At 45.1% G+C, this 12,888-nt stretch overlaps 1 protein-coding gene across 1 annotated transcript in view; it reads left to right on the forward strand.

Moving 5' to 3' along the window:
* The first annotated feature begins 8,154 nt into the window (after positions 1-8,154).
* Positions 8,155-12,888, forward strand: part of AP4M1 (adaptor related protein complex 4 subunit mu 1) — a 34,298-nt gene continuing 29,564 nt past the window's right edge. The window contains exon 1 of the mRNA XM_063449662.1: positions 8,155-8,206. The gene's annotated coding sequence lies outside the window, so the exon portion shown is untranslated. The remainder of the gene's footprint in view (positions 8,207-12,888) is intronic.

Genomic DNA, 12,888 nt, shown 5'->3' on the forward strand with positions numbered 1-12,888 from the left:
TACTAATATATGAGAGAGACGCATTACATGCAAAGCAAGATAGTCCAAGCCGTGATTTCTCATAAGTGCGATAATTATGGCTTACAGCTCATGAAAACCTCAAATCCACAAGCTCTGTAAATAAGAATATTGTGAAAAGGTGCAATATTCTAGGCTCACAGTGTCCCACTCTAATCAGCTAAGTAAGCAACACCTGCAAAGGGTTTCTGAGCCTTTAAATGGTCTCCCAGTCTGGTTCAGTAGGAATCACAATCATGGGGAAGACTGCTGACCTGACAGTTGTGCAGAAAACCATAATTGACACCCTCCATAAGGAGGGAAAGCCTCAAAAGGTATTTGCGAAGGAAGTTAGATGTTCCCAAAGTGCCGTATCAAAGCACATTAATATAAAGTTATGTGGAAGAAAAGGATTGTCAGGAAAAGGCCATTCAAAAGTGTTGGCTCTTGATGCACTGACTCCAGCCTCAGTCCACTCCTTGTGAAAGTCCCCACCACACACAGACGGATCCTGGACATGGGCTTCGGATGTCGTATTCCTCTTGTCAAGCCGCTCCTGAACAACAAACAAAGTCAGAAACGTCTTACCTGGGCTAAAGAAAAACAGACTTGGTCTGTTGCTCAGTGGTCCAAAGTCCTCTTTTCTGATGAGAGCAACTTTTGCATCTCGTTTGGAAACCAAGGACTTAGAGTCTAGAGGAAGAATTGAGAGGCACACACTGCAAGATGCTTGAAGTCCAGTTGAAGTTTCCACAGTCTGTTGCTTTGGGGAGCCATGTCAGCTGCTGGTGTTGGTCCACTTCATTAAGTCCAGGGTTAATGCAGCCGTCTATCAGGAGATTTTGGAGCACTTCATGCTTCCCCCGCAGACAAGCTTTATGGGGATGCTGACTTCATTTTCCAGCAGGACTTGGAACCCGCCCACACTGCCAAAAGCACCAAAGCCTGGTTCAATGACCGTGAGATTACTGTGCTTGATTGGCCAGCAAACTCGCCTAACCTGAACGCGATAGAGAATCTATGGGGCATTAAAGGGACACTATAGTCACCTGAACAACTTCAGCTTAATGAGGTTGTTCAGGTGAGTGCTACAACTACCCGGAGCCTTTTTCTTGTAAGCACTGTATTTTCTGAGAAAATGCAGTGTTTACATTGGAAGCTTGGAACACCTCTTGTTGCAGTCAATCAGACGGCCACCAGAGGGACTTCCGAGTTCAGAGGCCCTAAAAAGGCCTCTCGTCCGATGCATTCTGGGTGAATGCATAAGACGGGCTATCAGCACACAAAGCACTGTGAACGCGCTTTGTGTGCTGATAGCCTGTCAGCACTGCTGTGGGCGTGGCTTCAGCTGATAGCTGAAGCCCGAACCCACAGGGACGCTTACTGTCCACAATAGTGGTTGAAGGGGGGGGGGGGGAGACCTACTCTCCTTCCCCCCCCCGGCCCCCACCGCTGTGCGGCGGGTGGGGGCCCTAAAATTATCAATAAGGGGGGGGACCTACTGTCCCCCCCACCCCTGTGCGGCGGGTGGGGGCCCTAAAATTATCAATGAGGGGGGGACCTACTGTCCCCCCCCGGCCCCCACCCCTGTGCGGCGGGTGGGGGCCCTAAAATGATCAATAAGGGGGGAGATATTTTTTTTTGGTGGTGGGGGGAAGGGTTAACTAGGGTCCCCCCCTTTGTATTTAGGGCCCCCACCCACCGCTCAGGGGTGGGGACCGGGGGGGACAATAGGTCCCCCCCCTTCTTGATAATTTTAGGGCCCCCACCCGCCGCTCAGGGGTGGGGGCCGGGGGGGGGGACAGTAGGTCCCCCCCTTATTGATAATTTTAGGGCCCCCACCCGCCGCTCTGGGGTGGGGGCTGGGGGGGGGCAGTAGGTCACCCCCCTCATTGAGAATTTTAGGGCCCCCACCCGCCGCACAGGGGTGGGGGCCGGGGGGGGACAGTAGTTTTTTTTTTTTTTTAATTCTTTATTTTTGAGTTTTTGATATATACTTTTTCAGGGTAGGGGTACAGAAAGAAAGTAGAGGGGATTAGTTTACATTACAGGTTTGCGGCATCATCAAGTTCCATAAGCTATGCGTTGGCTGTCCACATGCAAGTGGGAATTCTGCCATAACATCCTTAGTAATTGTGCGTGACTGTTTTAGTCTGTCGTTTTCCTATTAGCTTGCAATCCTGTTTCTGCTAAGGTTTGGGGTGGGGTACAGAAGTAAAAGGGGTGGGGGGAAGGGTGCCCTGTCTTGACGGTGTGTAACTTGTATCTTGAGGTATGTCTGTACATTGATCTCGTCATGTAGTCCGTTTATTCAGTACCTCTGTGTTGTGGGTGTCGATTGTTGAGGTTTGGGCCGAGCTTGTCAAGTCTTGGCTTTTGGGATTTAGTGTGGGGGGTTATGGTGGGGCGTAGGTGTCTATATGTGGTTTCTTTGGTTTGCTATTGGGATTTTCCCTTTTGTCGTTGGCGTAGGTGAGTTGTTTGTGGTATCAGGTTCTCTTGTTGTCGTTGGTCTTAGGTGTGTGGGGTTTGGTGGATTTTGCGTGGTTTTGGCGTCGGATGGTCTTGTAAGTTTAGGTGGGGATGATTGAGATGAGAGGGGGAGAATAGGGAGCGTGTAAACAGAAGAGGGGGGGAGTTGTTGGGGTGGTTGGGTGTCCTGGTGGGCGATTTAGTGTGTCTTGGTTCGGGGTGTGTTGGGTGTATGGTTTTTATTCAGTGTGTGCCGGTGATGTTCGGGTATTCGTATAACCATGGGTCCCAGATTTTGTGGTAGTGTTTGGTATTATCGTGAAGTAATGCGGACAATTCATCCATTTTAACTGTGTCTGTTATTTTTCGTCTAATTGCTTCCATAGTCGGTATTTCGTTGCTGCCCCATTTTTTGGCTATCGCCCGTCTAGCTGCTAATGCGATTTTTGCTATCATTTTGTTTTGGGCTCTGGGCATATGGGCGTGTGGTTTTGATAGCAGCCAGATCCACGGGTTTAGTGGGATGTCTATGTGCAGGATTCTAGAGACCATGGTTGCAACTTGTTGCCAGACTTGTTTGATCGGGGGGCATTCCCACCACTGGTGGAGGTAGGTTCCCTTGTGGCCGCATCCCTTCCAGCACAAGTCGGTGTCTGACCTGCCCATCTGTTTAAGCTTAAGGGGGGTGGTGTACCATCTCATGAGGGTTTTATAGGCCTGTTCTTTGTGATTTACGCAGATGGAGACTGTTGCTATGGCCTCCCAAATATCTACCCAGTCAGTGGGGTCTTCTGTTGGGCCTAGATCCCTCTCCCAAGCCGACACGTATGTGAGAGCGCCGCTTTGGACATTTTGAATAATACGGGTGTAAAGTGCTGAGATTTGTCCCTTCTGAGTTGGGGCTTGCATGCATTGTTTCTCAAAGGAAGTAAGTGCCGTTGTGCCCGCCTTTGTGTATTCTGGTTGTGCGAGGAAGCTTTTGATCTGTATATACCTAAACAGGTCAAATGTCCGGAACGGTGTCGTTTGCTGCAGATCGGGGAATGGGGTGATATGTTGGCCCTGAAAGAAGTGGTACAGGCGTGTGAGGTTGTTGTCCTCGTAGCGCGTGAAGTCTTTAGGTGACATGCCTGGGGGAAATTTTGTGTTGCGGAGTATTGGTGTGAGAGGGGATAGGGAGGTGGTTAAGCCACTTTTATGCGTGACTTTGTCCCAAATTTTGATTGTATTGATCAGTGCTGGGGTAGTTCTTGGTGTGGGAGGTCTGGCTTGTTTTGGAAGCCATATATACAGGGATGGGTGGTCTCTGCCGAACATGTCGTGCTCGAGATCCACCCATCGTTTGACTCCGTCGAATTTTTTTTTTAATGAATGAAAGTACATATAAAAGCAAGAAGGAAGGCTGGGGGACCTGTCTTTCTTGCTTTTATATGGTGACTATAGAGTCCCTTTAACAAGATAAAGATGAGACATGAGACCGAACAATGCAGAAGAGCTGAAGGCCGCTATTGACGCATCCTGGTCTTCCATAACACCTCAGCAGTGCCACAGGCTGATAGCTTCCATGCCACGCCGCATTGAGGCAGTAATTGCTGCAAAAGGGGCCCAAACCAAGTACTGAGTCCATATGCATGCTTATACTTTTCAGAAGTCCGATATTGTTCTATGTACACTCCTTGTTTTATTGATTGCATGTAATATTCTAATTTACTGATATTGTGGATTTGGGATTTTCAGAGAGGCACTGAGGCTAGTGGTGTTGTGCAGAGAGGCACTGAGGCTAGTGGTGTTGTGCAGAGAGGCACTGAGGCTAGTGGTGTTGTGCAGAGAGGCACTGAGGCTAGTGGTGTTGTGCAGAGAGGCACTGAGGCTAGTGGTGTTGTGCAGAGAGGCACTGAGGCTAGTGGTGTTGTGCAGAGAGGCACTGAGGCTAGAGGTGTTGTGCAGAGAGGCACTGAGGCTAGAGGTTTTGTGGAGAGAGGCACTGAGGCTAGAGGTGTTGTGGCTAGAGGTGTTGTGGAGAGAGGCACTGAGGCTAGAGGTGTTGTGGAGAGAGGCACTGAGGCTAGTGCTGTTGTGGAGAGAGGCATTGAGGCCAGTGGTGTTGTGCAGAGAGGCACTGAGGCTAGTGGTGTTGTGCAGAGAGGCTTGAAGACTATGGTGAGGCCTAATAGAAAGCAGTTGTTGTTGGGGGATTCCATCATAAGAGGTGTGGAGATGGACAATGGTGGTCTTGTGAGGTGTCTTCCCGGAGCTACTGCTCACAGAGACAGGAGACGTATCTGTAATATTGTTAAGCAAGCAAAACAGGAAGGGGAATTGGATGTACTTGTCCATTTAGGGACAAATGACTTGGCTTGCAATGAGGTTTCAGAGGTTAAGGAATTTTTTAGTGTTTTTGCCAATGATATACGGCAGGTTGCTTCCACACTGTCATTCTCTGAAGTTCTGCCTGTGCATAACACTCAGAATGACAGGCGGATGCGTATTAGGGACTTTAACTTGTGGCTTGGTGAATGGTGTCGGGAGCAAGGATTTGGCTTTATTGCTCATGGTAGCTCTGTTTGGAATGGAAATAAACTGTACAAAAAAGATGGTTTGCATATTTCTCAAAAGGGAACAAATGTTCTCAGTGAGCAGTTCAGAGGTTTTGCTAAGATGTATTTAAACTAGGAGGGGGGGGGGGGCAAAAGGGTGATAAAACATCAATCCAATTGTCCCCCAAAACAAGGACAGAAGGTGCCTGTAGCAAGTGTGTTAAAAAAATAATAAGCTTAGAGTCATGTCTACAAATGCTCGCAGTTTATGGAATAAGATCCATGAACTTGTGGCAATAATGGCAACTGATAGTGTAGATTTAGTCGCTGTTACTGAGACATGGTATAATGAAAAAAATGACTGGGACATAGCAATACCAGGGTACTCTTTATATTGAAAAGACAGGGAAGGCAAGAAAGGGGGAGGGGTGGCCCTGTATGTGAAGGATAGCATAAAATCTAGCCTAATAAAGGTTAGTGAGACGAACATAGAGTCCATTTGGGTTACGTTAGAATTTGGTAATCACACAGTAGTTCGTGTAGGTGTGATTTATAGGCCCCCAGGACAAATTGAAGAGTTAGATAATCTACTAGTTGAAGAAATAGCTAAAATGACAATGAAGGGGGAAGTTATCACCATGGGTGACTTTAATCTTCCTGATGTGAATTGGAAAAGAAAAATAGCTACTTGTGCCAGAAGCACACATATTCTAAACTCCCTACTGGGATTGTCTCTAAAACAAGTCGTTGAGGATCCAACTCGTAAAGAGGCCATACTAGATTTAGTGTTAACAAATGGAGATTTGGTATCAGATATTACTGTAGGTGAAAGTTTAGGATCCAGTGATCATCAGTCAGTGTGGTTTAATATAAGAACAGTGACTGAGTCACACCACACAAAAACAAAAGTTTTAGACTTTAGAAAAACAGACTTTTCTAAAATTAGAATATGTGTAAAGGAGTCATTATCAGACTGGAGCAACTTAAATGGAGTCCAAAAGAAATGGGATTATTTAACCCCTTAAGGACACATGACGTGTGTGACACGTCATGATTCCATTTTATTCCAGAAGTTTGGTCCTTAAGGGGTTAAAAGCTGCACTACTGAAGGCAACAGAAAATTGCATTAGGCTTGTCAGTAAAAGCAAAAAATTCAAGAAACCACTGTGGTACTCCGCAGATGTGGCCAAAAGAGTAAAAAACAAAAAGTTAGCATTTAGTAATTATAAAAAAACCCAGAGTGAGGAAGACAGAATGACCTATAAGATTAGGCAGAAAGAGGCTAAGCAAGTTATAAGAGCTTCCAAATCCCACACAGAAGAGAAAATAGCACAGTCAGTAAAAAAGGGGGACAAAACTTTTTTTAGATACATAAATGAGAAAAGAAAAGTAAAACAAGGATTAGTTAGATTAAAAACAAAAGAAGGGGGGCGGGGCCTGACCTGCAAGCGGAGCAGTCGCATGGTGGATGAGCTCCCACCACATAGACTGGTTACAGGGAACTACTGGCTGATACCAGGCCTGAATTGATGCCGGGGTGTGTTACCCATGCTGGGGGCACCCTGGTGAATCACCAGATACTGAATCCAAGTGTTCCCCGCAAGCGAGAACCCAAGATGACAGGCAGCGGCCTGCGGTGGAAGGAGCAGAGGGGGGACGGCCGCTCTCCTCGCACCTACGCCGGAGGTACTGCAATGCTGAATACCCGCTCCCCCCCCTTAGGACCGGCGGGGGTGATCCCGGTCCAACCCATCCAGGCAGCAGGGCTACAACGCGAGCTGATGGCAGAGCTTTCAGGGCAACCCCAAGCTACACGGGCTTTTAAAATGGCGGATGCCACGTGCGCTCAACACTGCCGCTCAGACAGCCCCAGCATTAGATTCATGGCACGACTCGACGCCATACTCGACGCCTTTTGGGCACAGATTTCAAGAGGAGAGCGCTATACTAAAACACCAGTGCATAAACCCAACGAGAAACCCGTACATACTAGACACGACTGCACTGGCCCTCGACTGATGGGACCTAAAAGATGGCGCCGACGGCGGAGATCTCATCTGCTGAAACGCAAACAGGCAAGATCACACCACGCTACGATCACTGCCCTAACGGGCCCACAAGATCAACCCAGATCCTGCTTGAAATGGAGACCCGAACAGCACGCAGCAACAAGCCAGCAACGACCCCACATGACGCCACGGAAGGCCCCAAAGCACCAGAAGGTGACTCCACTTGCCTGCACCGTCAGAGCGGGCTTCCACAGCGACGGACGGACGAGACAGCAGCTGGAGCCCACAAAGCTGCACCTCGCGGTGCCTCACCAGGACTCTCAACCATCCCGAACACCCTTCAATGTGCAAGGTATCGGCTGAGGCAGACTAACCCAAGCCCAGGACCGATGGACTGTTGCCAGACACCACCGTTAACCGCTTCCATGACCCGCATATATAATTGCTGCCTCCCTAACCCTCAACATCCAGGACTCTCGATCCCAGACTAAGTGCAGGGAAAGCTGGATCTTTGCACCTTTGGACATGGGCTAGGTACTCTGTTAGATCTTACTGGCGGCCTACTGATTATTGAAACAGGCTTGCTGCAAACCTAATGTATAAAAATGCTACCTAGTAGTTATCCTAACTTATAGTCACACATGAATGTGCAAAATGTCAGCCATCACTGGCTACTCGATATACCTTGCTCTTAGTGTGTCCCACTTTATTATTTACCAGGCTGTCTCCCTCCTGATGCCCACAGCAATGTTTAGCAAGCCTACTGTATATAACTGCATAGTATCAGCTACTATATTGTACTTATCATTTAACGGAGCTCCATGTTAACATTTTATGTTGCCCACCCTTATTTTATGCCTAGCGGAACTCTCCAGTTGCAACTAAATGGTTCAAACCTGTTATATATATAAAAAATGTGCATGATTCTCAAAAGTCACTTTACGTTTTAAACATACTGTACTGAAGCTTGTTCATGATGCTGTGACTTATAGAAAGCTTGTTTGTAATTCTCATATCTGCACGACCAAAATAAAGAATTACAAAAACAAAAAACAAAAGAAGGAAGGTATGTAGATGAGGATAAAGGTCTAGCTGACTGCCTCAATGAATATTTTTGTTTGGTATTTACAGCTGAAAATGAAGGAAAGGGACCTCCGTTAAGAAAAAGGATAAATGAGTCATTTATTACACGTGAGTTTACAGAGGAAGAGGTTCTATTTCAACTGTCAAAAGTAAAGACAAATAAGTCAATGGGACCTGATGGAATACACCCAAAGCTATTAAAAGAGCTTAGTGGTGTACTAGCAAAACCATTAACAGATTTATTTAACCAATCATTGTTAACAGGAGTAGTCCCAGAAGATTGGAAGTTAGCGAATGTTGTGCCCATTCACAATAAAGGTAATAGGGAGGAGTCGGGCAACTATAGGCCAGTAAGCCTTACTTCAGTAGTGGGGAAAGTGATGGAAACCATGTTAAAGGATAGGATTGTTGAACATCTAAAAACACATGGATTTCAAGATCAGAGACAACATGGGTTTACTTCAGGGAGATCATGCCAAACTAATCTTATTGATTTTTTTGATTGGGTAACTAAAATTATAGATCAGGGTGGTGCAGTAGACATTGCTTACCTAGATTTCTGTAAGGCTTTTGACACTGTTGCACATAGAAGGCTTATCAATAAACTGCACTCTTTGAGTTTGGATTCCAATATTGTTGAATGGGTGAGGCAGTGGCTGAGTGACAGGCAACAGAGGGTTGTAGTCAATGGAGTATATTCGAAGCTTGGGCTTGTCACCAGTGGGGTACCTCAGGGATCTGTACTTGGACCCATTCTCTTTAATATTTTTATTAGTGATATTGCAGAAGGTCTTGATGGTAAGGTGTGTCTTTATGCGGATGATACTAAGATATGTAACAGGGTTGATGTTCCAGGAGGGATAAGCCAAATGGCAAATGATTTAGGTAAACTAGAAAAATGGTCAGAGTTGTGGCAACTGACATTTAATGTGGATAAGTGCAAGATAATGCATCTTGGACGTAAAAACCCAAGGGTAGAGTACAAAATATTTGATAGAGTCCTAACCTCAACATCTGAGGAAAGGGATTTAGGGGTGATTATTTCTGAGGACTTAAAGGTAGGCAGACAATGTAATAGAGCAGCAGGAAATGCTAGCAGAATGCTTGGTTGTATAGGGAGAGGTATTAGCAGTAGAAAGAGGGAAGTGCTCATGCCATTGTACAGAACACTGGTGAGACCTCACTTGGAGTACTGTACACAGTACTGGAGACCATATCTTCAGAAGGATATTGATACCTTAGAGAGAGTTCAAAGAAGGGCTACTAAACTGGTTCATGGATTGCAGGATAAAACTTACCAGGAAAGGTTAAAGGATCTTAACATGTATAGCTTGGTGGAAAGACGAGACAGGGGGGATATGATAGAAACATTTAAATACATAAAGGGAATCAACACAGTAAAGGAGGAGACTATATTTAAAAGAAGAAAAACTACCACAACCAGAGGACATAGTCTAAAATTAGAGGGACAAAGGTTTAAAAATAATATCAGGAAGCATTACTTTACTGAGAGGGTAGTGGATGCATGGAATAGCCTTCCAGCTGAAGTGGTAGAGGTTAACACAGTAAAGGAGTTTAAGCATGCGTGGGATAGGCATAAGGCTATCCTAACTATAAGATAATGCCAGGGACTAATGAAAGTATTTAGAAAACTGGGCAGACTAGATGGGCCGAATGGTTCTTATCTGCCGTCACATTCTATGTTTCTATGTTTCATGAGCTGTAAGCCATAATCATCGCACTTATGACAAATCACGGCTTGAGCAATCTTGCTTTGCATGTAATGCGTCTCATATTAGTTTCCCTTTTACGTTGCATTACTGAAATAAATGAACTTTTGCACGATATTCGGGGGGGGGGGGGGGGGGGGTAGGCCATATCGCTCAGGGGTGGGGGCCAGGTGGGGTAGGACAGGAGGTCCCCCCATATCTTTATTTAGGGCCCCCACCCGCCACACAGTGGTGGGGGCCGGGGGGGGAAGGACATTAGGTCCCCCCCTCTCTTTATTTTAGGCCCTCCCCCCCCTCATTATCATTATGGCCCCCACCCGCCGCTCAGGCGTGGGGGCCTGGGGGGGGAGGACAGTAGGTCCCCCCCCCTCATTATCTTCATGGCTCCCACCCGCCGCTCAGGGTGGGGGAGGGGGGGAGGACAATAGGTCTGCCCCCCCTTATTGTAATTTTTTTTCAACAGTGAGCAGCCACAGGCTGCTCACTGTTTAGTAGACATGCCCCTACTCGCGGTATAGCGGGTAGGGGCATTTGGGAGATTTTAATATCCCTTGTGCTATTATGGGGGTCAAATTGACTCCCATAGAGTGAGGGGGGGACATGGGGGTCTTATGAAGTGGCGGGGATCACTGCTCCCTGCCGCTTCTATCTTTACATATTACAAGGAGAGAGCTGCAAGCCGATAGCTCCCTCCTTGTAACAAACTGAACGAACAAACGAACACTGATACTCAGTGTTAGTTTGTTCGTCTGATTTTTTTTCTATTCATTCATTCGTCTGTCTGATGAATGAATGAAATTCCTGTTCGCATGTCCTGGTGTTTCTCTGGGCATGTGCGGGAATCTTACAGTCTGTCTAGTGTGGGCAGATGACATGTCCCTCAGGGACTTCACCTACCCACACAAAGATGGCGGCGCCCAGAATATAGATCGGGGCAGAAGATACAGATTTAAAAAGAGGTAATCTGGGGGTATTTGGGGGTTACTAGTGGGTCAATTGGATGTAGTGGAGGTGGGAGGGGGGTTAAAAAAAAACAGATTCGGCATGACAGTGCCGCTTTAAGAGACGTGCCTGCATTTGCAAAATACCCATTCTTTACAAGTCTGCATTGAGCATTGCCCAGACCAAATCTAATCTAGAAGCACTTACTGTGAGTATCCTCTTGCTATATTGATGGCTTGTGCTTTTATCTGGTTAGTGCCAACATAGTTATGGTGCTTTGGGGCTACCAGCTTTGTATTCAGTTTAAGACGTGTTCAAGGAAAAGTCTTATGGGTGAAATTGATAGGAAATAAACTTCTGCACTATCAATTTTGCCTTGTGGGTTTTATGCAACTAGGGCAAACTGCTAGAAGAAAAAAGTGCCTCCATGTAGGTCAATAACCTCTACACATGTGTTGTAGTTATGGTCAAGGATTGTCCCCTTAACCCCTTAAGACCGCAGCCAAATGTACAAGTTGTGATCCAAAAAAAAGGTAAACAAAACCTGGCATTTGCGCTATATGTCTGTCCAACCGTAATTCACCTCTTTCATATTAAATGCACCCACACTTATTATATATCATTTTATTCAGGGGAAACAGGGCTTTCGTTTAACATCAAATATTTAGGTATGGATAGTTTTTCAGACTTATTTACAAACTCGCGGGATGCCCGGTATCCAATGACTCTACCTAATGCCTTAGTTAACACATCTTTCCATATTGTCAATGTAAATAAGTTTGTTATGATTTTTCTTTTGAAGTCCATGCAACCGCAGCAAACAAGTACACAGTGCTGTGTGCGCCATAGGGTGGATATCAGCCTGTTGAATTACTCTAATACTGTTTATATCTAAGTGATTATTGTAGTTTTTCGTATATATAGCCTGAAACACCCTGATGTTTGCATACGCATATTCTGGTAGCACACTCATGAATAGCAAGCCTGATCTCGCTAATGTAAACTCATAGAGACATATAACGTGCACTAGGTTAACCTGGCCTTCACTCTACTAATTTTTAGACTAGCCAGTTAGGCTTTGTAGCACATCCCTGATAAGGCTAAGCTTGACAAGTATATTCAGGCTGTGAAATGCAACACATTTCAAAACGTATTACTATGTTTAAAGGTATTGTTCTTCGACACTTAATATTTCTCTCTCAGTTGATAACCAGCTTGTTTTCCATCTACTATTATTATTATACAATGAGGTTGGAGCCTGCTGGAGTTTATAAGGGTACATTACGGTCACGACAGCGATGTCTGTTTACTTAACAACACTCCCTTATCTTCCTTATGTACCGCCCTTACAACTGCCTCAAAGAAAAATTACCTAAAATGCGCAGCTTTCCAATAACTCCCACAAGAGCGACACTGTGTAAACCTCACACACAGGCAGACTACGACCACAAGGCAAAGCGCATTAGCACACTGCTACTATTTTAGCGTCACTAAAGTAACTAGTCTAACACAGATAAACGTTGCTATTTGTTCCCCTTTATGCTTTTATTTTTGTTTTTCTTTCTAATCATTTCATGCCACAGCTCTTATGACTTAGCCATGCTGCTGATTTAGCGCAGATTAAGATAGTCACTTTAATTGTAAAAGGCAACCGATGTTAACTCATGTTCTATTTTTACATAAAAATGTGCATCGCTCAAACGCCATCATTGTAATAACAATGTGCTATGTTGATGCTTGCAAATGCTATTGTGGCAAAGTGAGCTGTTTTGTCTACTTATGCACTCAAAAATAAAGAATAAAAAAAAAAAATAAAAAAAAAAAGTTAACAAATATTTAGGTATGGAACAGAATTTAATATGAAAATATAAAAAAAAAGCGAGAACATTTTTTAAAATTGTTTTAGTTCTACGTGACATTTTAACTGTGCATGTCAAAATACGGTTTGCTTTTACTGCAATACAATACACATTTGTATTCAGCGACGTCTCACGTGTAAAACAGTACCCCCTATCTACATGTTTTATGGTATTTTGGGAAGTTACAGGGTCAAATATAACAAGTTACATTTTTCATTGAAATTCACCAGATTGGTTACGTTGCCTTTGAGACCATATG

Source organism: Pelobates fuscus, chromosome 3, assembly GCF_036172605.1.
Source record: "Pelobates fuscus isolate aPelFus1 chromosome 3, aPelFus1.pri, whole genome shotgun sequence".
Classification (NCBI taxonomy): domain Eukaryota; kingdom Metazoa; phylum Chordata; class Amphibia; order Anura; family Pelobatidae; genus Pelobates; species Pelobates fuscus.